Raw genomic sequence first — 17,610 nt, forward strand, 5'->3', positions numbered from 1 at the left:
TTTTAGGACGGTTCTCTGTACGTGGGATAAGTCACTGAATGGATTTTCAAATGGTCAAGTACATCATCAGTTGGAAAGCTTCAGGTAGATTTATAAAGCATGTGCAAATAAAACCTAAAACCAAGAATCTTTTATTATTTTTGCCACATTTCTGTGAAATGCTGAAGGGGTAGCTTGGGTTGAGGGATCTTGAGCCAAAACCCCTGCCCTGACCTTGATTCTCATAAACCCTCTCCCAGCCACCTCAAATAAGCACAAGGCCCAAGTGACAACAGCTTGCTTTGCTAGGCAAACACCTCTGAAAGGGCAAGCACCCAGCCTCCACTTTCGACCATAGTGTAACCCCTAAGGCCACTCTATGTAGACATTTTGAAGCCACACCTGTCCTAGGTGAAGGTAATACTAATAATTCCTCTCTGTCCCACAGTCCCTGTCTTAGCTTCTGTTGTCTCTGTCCAGATGAGACCCACTAAAGAGCAAGCAAGTTCAAACAGAATCCACTCATGAAGGGAACTTAGATGGCAATAAATGAGCGTAACACCTAAAGCATCACACAATGGTGATCAAGTTAAAAAAAAAACACTCCAACCTGTTTGCTTTTTCCACATCAAAGCCAAGATGAACTATTTGCATAGCTTGGGCTCCCAAACTTCTCCCAGCCAGTGGAGCCTTGTTGCTGAATACGGGGGGAAAAGAACTATTTATGCTGATGAGAACAAATGCTAATGTTGGTCAGCCTTCCATGGGTTTTTCTAGTCTCACTCCTTTTCTCTCTCCTACATCTTCCCAACCCATAATCACCAGAGGAAACTACTTTCTCTCTTCTGCTTTCCTCCATTGTACGCAATGTTAGATACTATTTTCATGTTAAAATATGTGACATTAGACAGACACTATATCCTAAGAATCGCTTTCAAAATACTTTGTAACTATGTATCCACAGATCCACCCTTAGGTCAGCATGGTTAATGACTGTTCTTATGCAGACCCAGAGAAGCCAGCTACATAGATGGGAGTCAGAAGACAGGTCTTGGCCCAGCACTGTGGCTTACGCCTGTAATCCCATCACTTTGGGAGGCTGAGGCAGGTGGATCATCTGAGGTCAGGAGTTCAAGACCAGCCTGGCCAATGTAGCAAAACCCTGTCTCTACTAAAAAATACAAAAATTAGCCAGGTGTGGTGGCAGGTGCAGGTAATCCCAGCTACTCAAGAGGCTGAGGCTGGAGAATTGCTTGAATCTGGAAGGCGGAGGTTGCAGTGAGCTAAGATCATGCCATTGCACTCTAGCCTGGGAGACAAGAGCAAAACTCTGTCTCAAAAAAAAGAGAAAAAAGAAAAAAAAAAAGAGGACAGGTCTCCTACTCTTGGTTGCAAAGGAAAACCCAGATAGACATGAGAAAAATATAAATGAGTAAACCTGAAAACCTGAATGACAGATTGATGTCTGTTTATGTCTCTCCCTCCAGGTGTAGTAAATACAGGTATTGTGGCAGTTACTATGGTAACTACTTTCTTAATAAGAATAAAGACACATAGGAAGGTGTCAGAAAACATCAGGAGGTGAGACATTCCTCAGTAATGGGAAGAGGAGGCAGCAATAAAAAATAAACCCTTGGTCTGTACATAGTCATTAAATACTGGCACTGCAAAACTCAAATTTCTTAGACAAGCACTGTTCAATGGAAATATAATATGGGGCTGGGCACAGCGGCTCTATTCTGTAATCCCAGCGCTTTGGGAGGCCAGGCGAGAACAGGAGTTTGAAAGCAGTCTGGGCAATGTAGCAAGACCACAGTGGTACAAAAAAATTTTTTTAATTAAAAAATTAGCTGGTTGTGTGCACCTGTATTTCCAGCTACTGGGGAGGTTGAGGTGCAAGGATTGCTTGAGCCCAGGAAGTCAAAGCTACAGTGAGCCATGACTGTACCACTGCACTCCAGCCTGAGCAAGAGTGAGACCTTAGCTCTCTCTCAAAAAAAAAAAAAAAAAAAATATATATATATATATATATATATATATATGTAATGTGAGCCATGGATGTAATTTTAAATTTTCTAGTAGTCACATTAAAACTTTTTAAGGGAAATTTTTTGTAATATAGTTTATTTAATCTTACTTATATAGCCAAAATATTATTTTAACATGTAATCGATATAAAAATTAATGAAATATTATGTATTCTTTCCATACTGAATATCTGAATATTGGTAAGTGTTTTATACCCTCATCATGTCTCTAATAAGATTAGCCACATTTCGAGTGCCCAGAAGCCACGTTGGTTAGTGGTTATCACATTACATGGCCAAGCCCTGAATTATATATGACCATTTTGAGGTTAGAATTTATTTTGGGGGAACACATTTGTCTATCCCTACTTGAAAATCTTAGAAAAATAAATGGTATTAATTTGGTTCTAGCCCTGTGGCATAATTCAAGTGGTAATCTCTTGGGTGGAACAAGAAAACATCAAATAAGCCTGGAATTGAAATAGTATTAAAGATCCAACTTCTTTCTTGCCACTAGAGGATCATGAAGATTAAAACATAAATCTCGGGTTTGTAAAAAGTTCCTTCCTTGTGTTGCCTTGACTCTACCTTCTACAATCCTCTCTCTGCCTGTTTCCCCTATGCCTTCTGATAGACCCCTCAATCTTATCAAGTCCACCTGTCAGCTTTTCTCACCAGGTACCCCAACTCATCACAAGAACCCCTGCCTGGTCTTCCTGACTCCACTTTCTGCCCACTTGAGTTCGTTTTCTACCCTGCCTTCAGTGTGAGCATGTGTCAAAGCAGACATTGAATCATCTGGCTTCTCAGCTTAAAGCTTTCAATAGCAAGCTACCACCTTTCAAATGAAATCCACGTCCTTGCAGTGAGATGCCAGGCAATCATAAACTGGCTCTGAGAGCATTCCCAGCTCATCTGTTCGCTATACATTCTTTGAATTTACCCTAGTCTAAATGCTTGACAGTGGCATGATTTCTCTGTCTCCCTGCCTTTGTTTAAAGTCTGTTTTGTCTGCATGGAATGTGATTCCTTGAAATCCCTACCCCTTACCAAATAGCAACATCTTTCAAGACTAGATCAACTATTTCCTGTAGTTTTTCCTAATCTTGTGGTCAAAATTAACAGCCTTCTCACCTATGTCGTCACCCACTTTTATAAGTCAATGTATTATAACATTGATCACAGTGAACTATAATCATATAATACGCTATTCAACCTGTCCAAAAATAGGAATCATGTGTCATTTACCTGGGACATAAGAATTCACCTTGGGACATAAGAGTATGTCAATAAATGTCTGAGGAATTCCAATACTCTTCCTTTCTGCTCCTCCTTCTGATTCCCTAACCCCTTGTTGTATCATTGTTACCACCATCATCATTCTCATCATTACACAGCAGCCAATATTTATCAGCAGTTACTAGATATTAAACACTGTGCTAAGCATTTGACACAGATTTCATTTAGTTCTAACAACAAATCTATAAGGCAGAGACTTAAAATATCCCCAATTTTTTTTTTTTTTTGAGACGGAGTTTCGCTCTTGTTACCCAGGCTGGAGTGCAATGGTGTGATCTCGGCTCACCGCAACCTCCACCTCTTGGGTTCAGGCAATTCTCCTGCCTCAGCCTCCCGAGTAGCTGGGATTACAGGCACGCGCCACGATGCCCAGCTAATGTTTTGTATTTTTAGTAGAGACGGGGAATATCCCCAATTTTTAATAGCTGTGACATCTTGAATACATTTTCATTCTTTCAGCAAGTGTCTTTAGGTCATTCTTATAAACACCAGTTTAGACAAGTGGAAGTGTAGTTATACCTCCAAAGTGCACAGGGTTACATATTTGTTAACTTATTTGTAAACAAGGCATGTGTTTTTGTTTTATATTTTTAGTGTCTCTGACTCTTTAAAGCTTCTGAATTTTAATGGGCTGAGAAAATAGAAAACTAGCATACTAGCATTTTGCATAGAATGAGAATATTGTAGCTTTGTTTTTATTTTTATTTTATATTCATTTATTTATTTATGAATGATGGAGTCTTGCTCTGTTGCCCAGGCTGGAGTGCAGTGGCACAATCTTGGCTCACTGCAACCTTCACTTCCTGGGTTCGAGATTCTCCTGCCTCAGCCTCCCAAGTAGCTGGAATTACAGGTGCCCACCACCATGTCTGGCTAATTTTTATGTTTTTAGTAGAGACAGGATTTCACCATGTTGGCCAGGCTAGTCTCGAACTCCTGACCTCAGGTGATCCACCTGCCTCAGCCTCCCAAAGTGCTAGGATTACAGGCATGAGCCACTGCATGTATATTGTAGTTTTGAGTAAGGGCCCAAAGGGCACTGCCCTGTGGATGTCTCAGGACGTGTCATTCAGCTTTTTTCTCAGAGTCACTTTTGGCACTATTTCTGGCTCTCTAGTAGTTTCTACCATAATTCAGTTTATTGGTGCTTTAAAAAATGGACAGAGCAAACATCCAATGCTGGCAAGGATAGGAAGGAACTCTTAGTCATTGCTGGTGGGAACTCAAAACGGCACAGATACTTTGGAAGACAATTTGGAAATTTCTCATAAAACTAAACATTCTTACCATATGACCTGGACATCCTGTTCTTTAGTATCTAAACAAAGGACTGAAAACTTCATATCCACAGAAAAATCTGCATACAGATAGCAGCTTTATGCATAATTGCCAAAAGTTGGAAGCAATCAAGATGTCCTTCAGGAGGTGTATGGATAAATAAACTGTGGTACATCTGGACAATAGAGCATTACTTAGCATTAAAAGCAAACGAGCTCTCAAGCCATGGAAAGACATGGAGGAAATCTAAATGCCTCCATGGAAAGAAGCCAGTCTGGAAAGGCTACACACTGTTTGAGCTTGACTACATTACATTCTGGAAAAGGTAAACACTACGGAGACAATGAAAAGATTGGGGTTGGGGGGGAGGGAGGGATAAATCGGGGTAGGGAAGGATGAATGAGGGGAGGGAGGGAGGAGTAAACAGGGGAGGGAGGGATGAACGGGGGGAGCACAGAGGATTTTTAGGGCAGTGAAACTATTCGGCTCACATGATACTATAGTGGTGGCAACACGTCATTAAACATTTATACGAACCCACAGAATGTACAGCACCAAGAGCGAACCCTGATGCAGGCTATAGACGCTGGGTGATGATGATATAGATTTATCGATTGTAAGAAAGGGACCACTCCACAGGGGGTATTGATAGAGAGGCAGTGCACTTGCAGGGTAGGAGGTATATGAGAAATCTCTGTTTCTTCCTCTCAACTTTGCTGTGAACTTAAAACTGCTCTAAAGCATTTGTTTTTTAAAACATGAAGGGACCAGAGAACGTCTTGCTCACGGGTGCCCAGGGTTGTGCTCACTGGCTCAATTACAAGGCACTAATTGTTCACTAAGTTGTCAGCTGCTGAAGAGTATTCATTGCTTTCTGCACTTTGTTCCCACAATGCCTCCATATAAATGGCAGTGCATGTACTAAAGGTTTAACAAACTCCTGTTAAAATGAAATAAAGAGAAAATACACTTGATGTTTCACATAAGAAATACATATTTTCACCTACTTAAACAGTATCATAGCCTTGATGTCAACAGAAAACTATTACCAATGGGGTTTCTGGAGGCTCTGGAGCCTGGGATAGCCTCAGACTTGGACAGGACATGGTGCTAGGAGGCATGACTGGGTGCTAGAGGAGAAGCTGAGTTCTGGAAAAGCCTAACTGCCTTAGGGACATAATCCATGAAGAGGTTTTGTGCTCTGTGTGCTCCAGGGGTCAGCCCTCGGCCATCACTGCCTGGCTTTACAGCACATTGCACAGAGCAGAGCTGTCTCTGCTGGGTGAAGTATTTTAAACTCTGAGAGCCTCAGTTTCCTCATCTGTAAAAAGGGGATGAGGATATTGCATGAGATCATGTCTATAAAGTGCTTGGCAGAGTGAGTGGCTAATGTGTCAATGAATGGAAATTGCTTAGTGTCAATGTTAAATATTAGGAGATATTTCATGATCATAATCAAGTGTTGGAGATGGAATTAGGGTGTGCACTCTTCCTATCTCACCCCACCTTCTCTCTATCCCAATTGCTGTTGGCACATATTAAGATGGTGAATTTATTGACTTCACAATCTGTCTTTCTTCTTTCCCTCTTTCTTCCTTCTACCTCTTTCTCCCCTCTTCATGTTCCTTGTCCTCTCTCTCTTTTTCTTTAACTCCCCCTTTTCTTTTATTATCTTAAAAATGAGTTTATTTTGTTCCTTTACGATTCTTGGCCAACTAACTAAGGCTCTTTGTATGGAGATCTTCTTGCCAAGGCCATATTAAGCTCAGCAGGTTGCTAAACTTAGACTAGCCTGTTTCTGCTCTCCCTTGGAAACTCTGCGATACCATAAACAAGAAAGATATGAGGTCAAAGGATTCTTGTTCTGAGCAAAGGGGATGGTTTCACACAGAGCTTCCCAGAACGAAGGCAGGGCCTGACAGGAACGAGATGGGAGGCCTCCGGCATAATCTATAACAGAGCAGTTATTACCTTCCTCCCTGCCAAGTCAATGCCACTGCCAATCTCAGAAGTCATTTTTCAAATTGCTTTTTGGCCAGCTCAGCACAAAATCTGTATGACAGCTTTGCTTTAGGAGAGCAACAGAAAAAGGCAGTTTCCCGCAGGATCAGGTACTTTTGTTGGTCCCTCTAATTCTCTCCAAAGTACCATGTGGAATTTTTGTCATGACTTGTGACCAAATAGGACCAAGACCCAGAGAAGATACAAGAACTCAGTGGCCCATGTAATGGCACAAATGAATGAGGTGTTACAAGGTAGCAACTGCAGTAGGAACAGGCCTGGGATGAATTCTAGCTCTGTCACTTGGTCACTGGGGGAAGGTGAGTTTGTCTCTTTTTGTAAACTGAGGGGAAGGTGATGTTGTAAAGAACCTGTCAGGGGCCTAGGGCAGAGCAGGTGCCGAATGATCCTAGCCAGGTTGGTTTCTTAGCCTCCTTTTTTCATGTATAAAATGGAGAGAGACTACAATGCCCTTTTTGTAGAGTTCTTTGGTGAAAATTAAATAATCCTCCCAGCAAATGGTGAGTACCACATGCCTCTCCTCCTTCCTTCTCCTGGAAAACCTCCAAGTTGCAGATTGTATTTTCCAAAGATGAACACAACCACATCTCCCATCCCACATGCTCTTCTAGAATCCTACCACTTCCCCATCAAGTGGTGGAATCTAATTCCTCTCTCTCTCTCTCTGAATCTGAGTAGACTTGGAACTTGCTTACACACCGTATGGTAGAAGTAATTATGTGGGACTGCAGAGGTGCCATCATAAAAGGCAGTGTAACTTCCCTCAAATTAGTTGGGATCTTGCTTTTGAAGCCTTCAGATGATAAGTAACCAGTTAACTGCTTTGAGGCCACCATGCTGTGAGGAAGCCCAACTTAGCCTGCATGGAGAGACCAGAGAGTTCCCAGATGCTCCAGCCCCAACCCTCAACAGTTGCTGCCTGAACTGCAACCTATGAGAGACTGAAACCAGAACCACTCAGCTGAGTCCTCCTGAATCCTGGTTCACAGAAACATGAGAAATTATCAAAATGATTACTGTTTTAAACAGCTAGGTGTTGGGGTGATTTGTTATGCAGCGAAAGATACTTGGGACACTCCAGGAGATATTTAATAAAAATCCTAAGCAGCTCAAGATTGGAGCATTCGGTGTGAGACAGCAGGAGTATATATAGACTCGGCCTCTTAGTCCTTCTATCAGCCGTGGGGATGGGCAACTCCATTTTCAAGCAGCAATCTAATCCTTCTCTTCCTCAGAGCACTGTGTATTCGCGTGCATGTCGTGGTATGAGAAAATCCCACCATCGATCCAGATTGATTCACAATTATTTTTCCATACCACAGAAGCTGTTTATTTTATACTAAATCTTAAAGTTACCAAACCATTTTTAAAGGACGTTAAAACTAAACAGTTTTCAAAGTGTTTTACATCAGGGTTTAGATATTCTTTAAATTTATTTTAAATAAAACCACCATAGCAGTATATTCAGAACCCCTTCCTGGCTGGAATATCCTCTCAAACTCCCATGCCTTTTTGGCCAATGTATGTCTATACCATATTTGCCTCCGGTGGCTTACCTCCTCCAGGAAGCTCCCCAGACAACCACAGTGGATGTGGGCCATTTACTTGGTCTTCCTTCCCAGTGAACACTTATGCTTAGAGAGTGGTGTCTGCCGGAAGATGTTGCCTTTGGGTTACTGTTGGCTGGGCTCTCCTAGGGGTTTCAGTGATATAGGTTGTATGTCTACTGTGGTAAAAGTTCCGGGAAAATGTGGACCATTTTTCTATTTCTTTGTACCCCATTATCACAGACTTTCCTTGTACCTGACCTTCAGGGAGGTCTGTTATAATAAATTTATTTTGAAATGCTTTTAAGACTCTCCACACAAACAAGGAAAAACAGCTCTAAATTGCTTGGAAGTAAAATTTAATATATTACTAAATTGCCAAATATTTAAATATTTCAGAATGTGAGAGCAACTTTGAGTAAGGGCATGTGAATGAAATGTAGATAATGAACACATAATAAAACCTAATTGAAAGATAAATATGGCCTCAATGACCTCTTCCTAGAGGAAAATAACATGGGGTTCAAAGCTTTGGCACTGGAATCAGGCAGGGTCAGGGTTTAAATCTTGACCATTATTACTTAAACTGTGCGACCTTTGACAAGTCCACAAGTCTTGAAGGGGGATAAAAATAAAGCTTAGATCATAGGATTATTGTCAAGATAAATGTGGTGGTTTGTGTTAAGTTCTTAGCCTTATCTCTGGCACAGAGAAGGCATACATCTTGGAGAGTTTACTATCATCATCACCATCACCACCATGTCCGCCACCACCAACCCTTAGTCACCATGATGGGTTTTGCTCTTAAGGCCTCAGAGCTGGGTGGGATATACCCCTTTCTTTAGTTAATCACCTTTCCTTCCACTGAGACATTTTCCCTTCAACATCACTCTGTTTCTCAGCTTCTGTGTTCATGTTGCAATCATGATTGTTTCAAACAATCCAAATAATCTCAGCTGCTTTGTACAGCTTACCAACACCCAGCCATGACTTGACACAAGGTGTTCTCAAGTGTCTTGGTCATCATCACCTACTGCCCAGATCACCCTAGAGCAGGAAGTCTGTTCTGACTAATGATGCTGAACCACCTAGCTCCTAAGTCTGGTGCCCGTCAGCTCAGCCTTTACTTTAGGGATGTGGAAAGGTTCATGACGCACCTACAATGAGCCAACAGAGGAGAACATTAGGGTTGAAAAAGATAAAATCTACTGGAAATAACATTATAGACTAGTTGTTCATTCACTTATTCATTTATATATTAACTCACCCACTCAGCAAATAGTTATTAAACAAATCCTGCTATGGATTTGTAGAATGTACAAACATGAAGAAAACGGAAGTGACTTCTGCCTCATAAAGCTTTCAGATTGGTGGAAAATAACTGCTTTGTCATCAAATGACCCTGGGTTTGAATGGACTCTGTCACTTACTTCGTATTTAAGTTGCTTAGACCTTTCTGAGCCTCATTTTTCCTTAGGGTGATTGTGAGGATTAAATGAATTCACAGAAGTCTACTGCTCACCACAGCCCCTGGCAATGTCTACCACTTCTTTCCCCAAAGGTCATAGATTTTATAGCCACTAGAGTTAGGACACAAACCCAGGAGCATCTGGCTCCCACATTAATACTTTCAAAGAAATTTTCTAACGATTTATTTTAAGTCTCACTACTTTTGATTTAGTTTTTCTTCCCAAGCCATTAATTCATCGTTCATCATCCACTCAAAAATAAGAACTTTGTTTTGTCATATATTTTTCCCATGTCTTCTTTATTTCGCATTGAACCCTCTGCAGTAAGCCACTCCCCTCTACATCAACCAATATGAAAATCATGAGGCAACTGCTGTCATTATGGAAAAAACAACAGCAGAACAGTTAGGTTTCTTCAGGTTATACTTGGGAAAGCCAGATAAAGTGCTGGGTTATGCAGACCATCCTATCTCAACAGTGCAGTAGAAACAGGTGTAGTCAGCATCCAGCAGAAGGAGCTTAGCTTGCCACGTGGTAATCTTACGGGTATTCCTTTTTTTAATCTAGAATTTGAAATGTTACTAAATTATATTAGTGATCTAGGGGACCTCCACTAAAAGTCCAGCACCATCACTGCATTGCATGTGTAATGCTTTTTGAGACTCTGAGCCCTCCACCATATTGGATACCACGCTGCAATTCTTTTCTTGCTTTCTGCAATACCACTGACTCTAAGCTACTTTTTTGTTTGTTTACTTAAACTGTACTTCTTATTTCTTTGTCTTTTCTCCATTTATCTACTTCTTAAATGTTGAGTTTTCTCTCAAGCCATTATTTTGGTCTTACTCCTCCCTAGATGATCTCACGTCTGATCTCTTAATCTATTTTTCTAGAGCCTTCTCGTCTACACTACCTGAAATTTTCCTAATTCACATACTTACTCTCTCTTAACTAGGTCTACTGCAGTAATGGAACTGGTTTCCCATTTGCAAATTGCTCATGTCTCTGAGCTTTGTTTTCCACACTGCCACCAGAATTGGCTTCCTAAAACCAGGCTAGTACATGATATCCTTTCTCAAGGGTTACTATCACTCCCTTACTGCATAATGTTCAAGTTGTTTAGCATGGCATCCAAGATCCTTCACTATATTCCTGTTCATTTTTCATTCCATCCCTCCCTGATACCACATTTTCTGCTATCACAGTCTACTTAGTATTCTACACAAGTTTCATCTTTCCCTACCTACTTTTTCATTGGATGAATCATTTCTTCATTCTTAATCATTTGGGGCATTTCTCAATATATGGTTCTCAGTACGGGTCTTTTGAGATGTTCTACTGAAGAAAAGGAACCTGGTAATCTGGTGTAATACTGTTTACTAGATCCACTTCCACCCCCACCTTGGAGATTTTATGAACTTTAGCATTTATTTATGAGAGTCTTGCTCTGTCACCCAGGCTGGAGTGCAGTGATAAGATCTTGGGTCACTGCAACCTCCACTTCCTGAGTTCAAGCAATTCTCCTGCCTCAGCCTCCCGAGTGGCTGGGATTACAGGTGTGTACCACCATGCCAGTTAAGTTTCGTATTTTTAGTAGAGTCAGGGTTTTGTCATGTTGGCCTGGTTGGTCTTGAACTCCTGACGTCAGGTGATCTGCTTGCCTCAGCCTCTCAAAGTGCTGGGATTACAGGCACGAGTTACTGAAACTGGCTGAACTTTAGCATTTAATATGCTCTGAGAAGTCCTGTAGCCAATAAATCAGCTTAGCTTTGTTACCCAGTGTTTCCCGAACACCAGATTCTTCTTTTTCTGGAAACCCTTAAGAACTAGCATTTAATCATCATACTTTGTGAAATACTGATCTATTCAAATCTTCTACATTCATTCATATATCATTTCATCTGTCCTTATTCATTGACTTGGAATGTATTTATTTAGCACCATGCCAGGCACTGGAGAATGGACTGAGAAAATATTCTCTTCATGAAACTTACTTTTTTGACTGAACAGTGAATAAGTAAACATGCAATATCACAAAATGTGGTAAGAGCTATCATAGGGGAATCAGAGACAGTTGTGGCAGTGCATAGCAGAAGGACAATGAATATGGGGGAGTGGTTAGGGAGGGCTTCCTGGAGGAAGTGGTTTTTACATAGGGACATAAAAGAGAAGTAGGAATTGGTCAGATGGAAATAAGAGGGGCAAAAGGGAAAGAGTGTAGTCAGGGGCAACTGCTTGTATGAAACTGCTGAAACGAGAGCACAGCATGTCTGAGGGACTAAAAGAAATCTTAGCCCAAAGGTGATGATGTCTTCACCGTTCCTTTCATCCCCATTTGTGGGAACTTCCTCTGTCTCCTCTACCTTATCCGACTTGCTAAGTGGATGTTCAGAACATGCCTGGACACTACGGTGATCTGATCAAACGATTATTTTAGGGGGACAGATATGACCTTTTGTGCAGAGCTACACACATACCCGCTTCCCAACAGTTTCAATAAAGTCAGAATGAGGAAGTTTATTGTTTAAAAGGTATATTGTTAAGGGGCACTTACAGATGTTGTATTAATTTTATTTCTAATGTATTTTTTAAAAGAAAGGACTAACATAGGTATGTCACTGTGGATGGTGAGGGATTTTCTTAATCAACTCCATTATTTTATCCTCCTTAGCATGTTTTGCATTTTTAGGCAAAGCTTGCTTGTGTCAACAAGCAAACAGACAAGCAAACTGTAATTGGGCAGATTGAACTAGAAGCTTAGAATTAAGCATACTTAGCCCAGGAGTTGGACTCAGCGTCTCTCTCAGTAGCCACCATACTGAGATACACGCCCTCAATCATTGCCTTAATTCGCAGACACACTGTGCCTCTTGCCTTTCCTTCCGTGGCTGCTGTCTGGTAATAAAAGAGTTGTCCCTTTTGTTATCAGTAGAACAGAGGGTTATGTCTCTTCATTAACAAAAGGAAGTGGTGCACTGTAGTGAGAACATTGCAATTGTTTCCAATTAATCCCACACGCAGCTTGGCAAAGGTAATAATCCATAAAATGAACTGAGACCTAAATATGCAGAACAGTCATCTTTTATCAGTCATTTTTGCATTGTTCCAGCAAAAGCAAGAAAATTCCAAGACTAAATACAAGGCCTACAGATTTGCAGTATCATAAATTCTTAAGTATTATCTCAAATATAAAATAAATTTACCTGTGCCAATCAGATCTTACGAACTTCTAAATGTTTTACAACCTTTCTATAACATTACATGTTGACAGGCATCAATTCAACCACAGTGAAGCAATTATTTACTTGGATATACCATTTGTCACCAAAGCAATGACACCTTCCCATTCATATAAAAGCAAGAAGGACATTTGCATTTTAATTTCATCATCGGTGTATTTCTAAATTATTTGAGGATAGAGAATGTGTCTTACACATCTATGAACCCCTAAAAATGTCACGTGGAACATACTATTCCAGGTCCATAAGAGCCTTTTCTTTTCATTGTAGCAAAATACGCATATGTAAAATTTGCCATTGTAACCATTTTAAGGTGTATAATTCAGTGCCATTTAGTACATTCACAGTGTCATGCAGCCATCACCACTATGTAGTGCTGTAATATATTTTCATCAACCCAAAAGGAAACCCTGTAGCCAAGAAACAATCATACCTCATTCGCCCATTTTCCTTAGCTCCTGGTAAAGCCAACCTGCCTTCTGTCTCTGTGAATTTGCCTATCCTGGACATTTCATGTAAATAGAATCAGACAGATGTGGCTTCTTTCTCTTAGCACAGTATTTTCAAGGTTCATCCATCAAGTACACGTATCAATACTTTATTTCTTTCTATGGTTGGATAATATTTCAACCAGTTTGGATATGCCACATACTGTTTGTTCACACCTTGTTTGTTGATGAACGTGTGGTGTTTCTACCTTTTGGCTATTGTAACGTTGTTATAAACATTCTGGTACAAGTTTTTGTTTGAACAACTGTTTCTAATTCTTTTGGATATCTGTCTAGGAATTAAATTGCTGGGTCATATGGTAATTCTATGTTTAACTTATTGAGGAATAAATATTACCTTTTTATTGGATATTACCATGATTCTGCAAAGATTGAATGTAGTTGGTAGGGCAGATCTACACCTGCTCAAATGCCTGGATTAAAGAGCTATGGAGCATTGGGTTACACGTGCTTGTATCAGCACGAGTCAGGAAGACTGATTTGGATGATTCATTTATCTACTAGCTCATAAGCTACTTTCTTCAGTCAAGCTCTGTTGCCAAACACTCAGGCACTGGAGTTGGACTGCATGAATTCCAATCCCAGGCTGCCATGTATCAGTGTGTCACCCAGGCTGGAGTGCAGTGGTATAATCTCAGCTCACTGCATCCTCCGCCTCCTGGGTTCAAGCGATTCTCCTGCCTCAGCCTCCCTAGTGACTGGGATTACAGGTGTGCGCCACCACACTCGACTAATTTTTTTGTATTTTTAGTAGGGATGGGGTTTCATCATGTTGTCCAGGCTGGTCTCGAACTCCTGACCTCAAGTGATCTACCCACCTCGGCCTCCCAAGTGCTGGGATTGCAGGTGTGAGCCACCGCGCCTGGCCACTGTGTGACCTTAAACTAGTTGTTTGACCTCTAAGACTTAGTCTCATCACTTGTAAATGAAAAAACTAGCTCTAACTACAACACGAAGTTGTGGTTACTTTATTTTATTTTGAGACGGAGTTTCACGCTTGTTACCCAGGCTGGACTGCAATGGCATGATCTCGGCTCACTGCAACCTCCACCTCCTGGGTTCAGGCAATTCTCCTGCCTCAGCCTCCTGAGTAGCTGGGATTACAGGCACGCGCCACCATGCCCAGCTTATTTTTTGTATTTTTAGTAGAGACGGGGTATCACCATGTTGACCAAGATGGTCTCGCTCTCTTGACCTTGTGATCCACCCACCTTGGCCTCCCAAAGTGCTGGGATTACAGGCTTGAGCCACCGCGCCCAGCCAGTTGTGGTTACTTTAAACATGGCAGGGTATTTTGAAAGTGTAGTATACCACTTGGCAATAAATACTCCAAAAGTATTTGCTTGGATTGTGTTTCTACTACTTGATACCCCTGTGGTGTTTAAGTAGCACAGTGTTTGGCACACTAAAAGGCACTTAATCATATAGAAATAAGGACATGTTTAATGGGAAATGACTTAGGTCATTTTGAGGATTATCAGTTTTTTCTCTTTTCTTCTTTGTTGTTGCATGTTTGTTGGAATATTCTGTTTCCTGAAGGGTGAGCAAGAGATGGGATGTGGCATTGTAAAGTCAATGTCAGTGAATGTAGGCAGAGATTTTCTTATGGGTACCTTTCCTTTACTCCCTCTCTGGATGAGGTCAGTTGCTCGTAGGATGGGGAAACTGATGAGCCATTTGTTTCCTGCTCAAAGTTTTCCACACCTTGGGGAAGAGCTTCTCTAAAAGGAAATATCAAAGAACTCTCTGTCTATATTTGAAAATGATTTTTAGTTAATTCAGATCCATTCATGATGTCTTGATTGCAAGCCCCACATACTGACCTTTGAGTTCACTTTATATATTTTTCTATGCCACTTTACATATTTTTCTATTTTTCAGTGTTCCAAACATCAGGTTGCATATACTTTTGCTGGTATGATTGCTTCTGGCTGAGAATCTGCCCTGGGCTCTGACTATGCTATATCCCTGACTCATGCTGCTTCGAGGCTCGCCTGTCCTGTTGTACGCCCATAATTCACGACTCTGCAGCTTCCCAGAATCCCAATGCTGCATTTCAAGGACGTTTGGCTCCTACTCACTGAAGGGAGGAGCAGATTCAAGGGGAGGGGCAGGAAGTGGCGAGTGAGAGGTAGTGACATCCGGTCATGAACTCTCCCTGCTGAGCAAAGTGCTGAGTGATGAGACCCCGGTACCTCTTCTTTCCTTGCAGTCCACCTGGCACTACCAAGGTTTTCTGCTTGCTTCTCTTCACAGTTGTGACTTGCAAGAAAGACCCTTCATCATTTTACAGAGGTGATTTGTGCCATTACAAATGGCCGTAAAGAGTGCCATAACTGCAGTGGGCCACGCACCAGATGTGACACAGAATATGTGATGTAGGGTAAATATCAAGTACCTGTCAATAATTTGCTGCTCCTCTGAGGATGCTTCTTAAAGAGGACTTTACTGCTGGTCTGGTTTAGCCTTTCACCAACCAAAGCAAGTTTACCCGAATGTATTGGGACCCAAGGGTTTCTGTAGATGAACTGCAAGAGTGAGTGGCCTTGACCCTGAACCTCACTGGTAGGTAGAAAATGACTGCTTATATGAAATTGGTGCCATAAAGAGCCCAGTAAACATAATATCTAAGTGAAAATCATAAGCTTACTATACAAGCACCTCTTTAAGGCCAAGCCCCCAGGCTCCCCTTCTAATAATTACTAAGGACAATCTATACAGACATTTTGAAGCCATTGCTACTTGGGGTGATGGTAGTAAGAATCATTTCTGTCTGTTCCAATTTTTCTGTCTTAGCATCTGTCATGAGCAGATAGTGAGTGTCTCTGTCCAAATGATACATGTTAAGGGACAAGTATGTTCAAACATTAGAATAGTCCCATTAATGGGAGGCTGAGAAACTTAGATGGCACAGATGAGCAGCACAGCACTCAGAGAGTCATTAATCATGAAGGTCAACATCAAAATCTCCAACCTGCTTGCTTTACAGGTTGGAGCCAGGAAAGCCATGTCAAAGCCAGGAAAAAATGTATGCAGGATATGACACATGGAGGGAAGAATGTACATTTCCATCACTTCTTAGCAACGTCCTAGCAAAAGCTCCATGAGGACTTCCACCTCCATATATTTAAGGCTTTTCATCTATTATGAATTTTCAACTGACTTCTGGGCAAACATAATGAAGCAATTTTATCTCCACTGAATATTTCACCATTCTAAATAGAAATCCTTCCAGCCTGTTACCCTATTACTGAAGATGCCCTAAAGAAAAGTAACTCTAAACCAACATGTGCAGGCTCTCATGAGTTAAAACACAAACCCCTTACAACCGCATGATATATAAAATCTTTTAACACCAAAAGTGGAAAAACAGTTTTAAGAAGCCTTCACAATGCCATCCCACACCTTGAGTTATTCAATTGCGATAGAATACGTGTACCAAAAATCATTCCTTAATTAGCTTAAACCTAAAACAGCAGTTGTTAAATGTGTGATTGGTGCTGATGCAAGGGGGTATGCTTTTGCCATTGTGTGGCAGAGACTGTGATGCTGTTCAGGTTTTATTTTTAAAGTTTGGGTAATTATAACTTAAACTAACAGCAGGGGGGAAATGAATCATTTATTTGTCTCTCTTATTACAGCTTCTCTCCCCAAAAGTGTTTCCTTTCTTGCTGCATTTACCTAGCCAGCGAGGTATTACTCTGGGTCCTGAGGACTGAAGCATCTGGGATTTGATCACAAATTGTATAGTAAACATTCTGAGACAGAAGACTGCCACCCAAATTCATTATAAAGTGGAAAAATGCACTCAATTAATTCAGTATATTTGCTGGATAGAAAACTTGAACAATTAACAAAAAACAGTTTGGCACTGGAGGGAACGTTCTGGACTGGCTGTTGGAAAACTGGATTTGAGCCCGCCTCTGCCAGTGACTAGTGGGGTACCTCTGGCGCCCCCTAGCTCCCTCGATCTCCAGTTCTTTTTTAGTCTCTGAGGTTGCTTGCAGCTCTGAGATGTAGAGAATTCCACGGCAATTAAGAAGACTGGAATGGTGTGACTATCATGGATATACAGCCACTTGTATAATCTACCGCTTTTCTCCAATTAGCACGAGACATGAGTCAGCCTTAGAGTTGGCTGGGATTTTGACTGATGAGGACGGAGTTCTAGAGAGGACAAGTGACTGGTTAACACCAGTCAGTCAGTCACACTGTTGGTAAATGTGGGAGAGAGAGTGCAA

The 17,610-nt window shown here is 41.2% G+C and overlaps 1 protein-coding gene across 15 annotated transcripts in view; it reads right to left on the bottom strand.

Moving 5' to 3' along the window:
* The window catches only part of PHACTR1 (phosphatase and actin regulator 1), a 586,860-nt gene that overhangs the window by 340,098 nt on the left and 229,152 nt on the right, over nt 1–17,610 (bottom strand). The window lies entirely within an intron of this gene.

The sequence above is a fragment of the Callithrix jacchus genome, chromosome 4 (genome assembly GCF_049354715.1).
Source record: "Callithrix jacchus isolate 240 chromosome 4, calJac240_pri, whole genome shotgun sequence".
NCBI classification, from domain to species: Eukaryota; Metazoa; Chordata; class Mammalia; order Primates; family Cebidae; genus Callithrix; species Callithrix jacchus.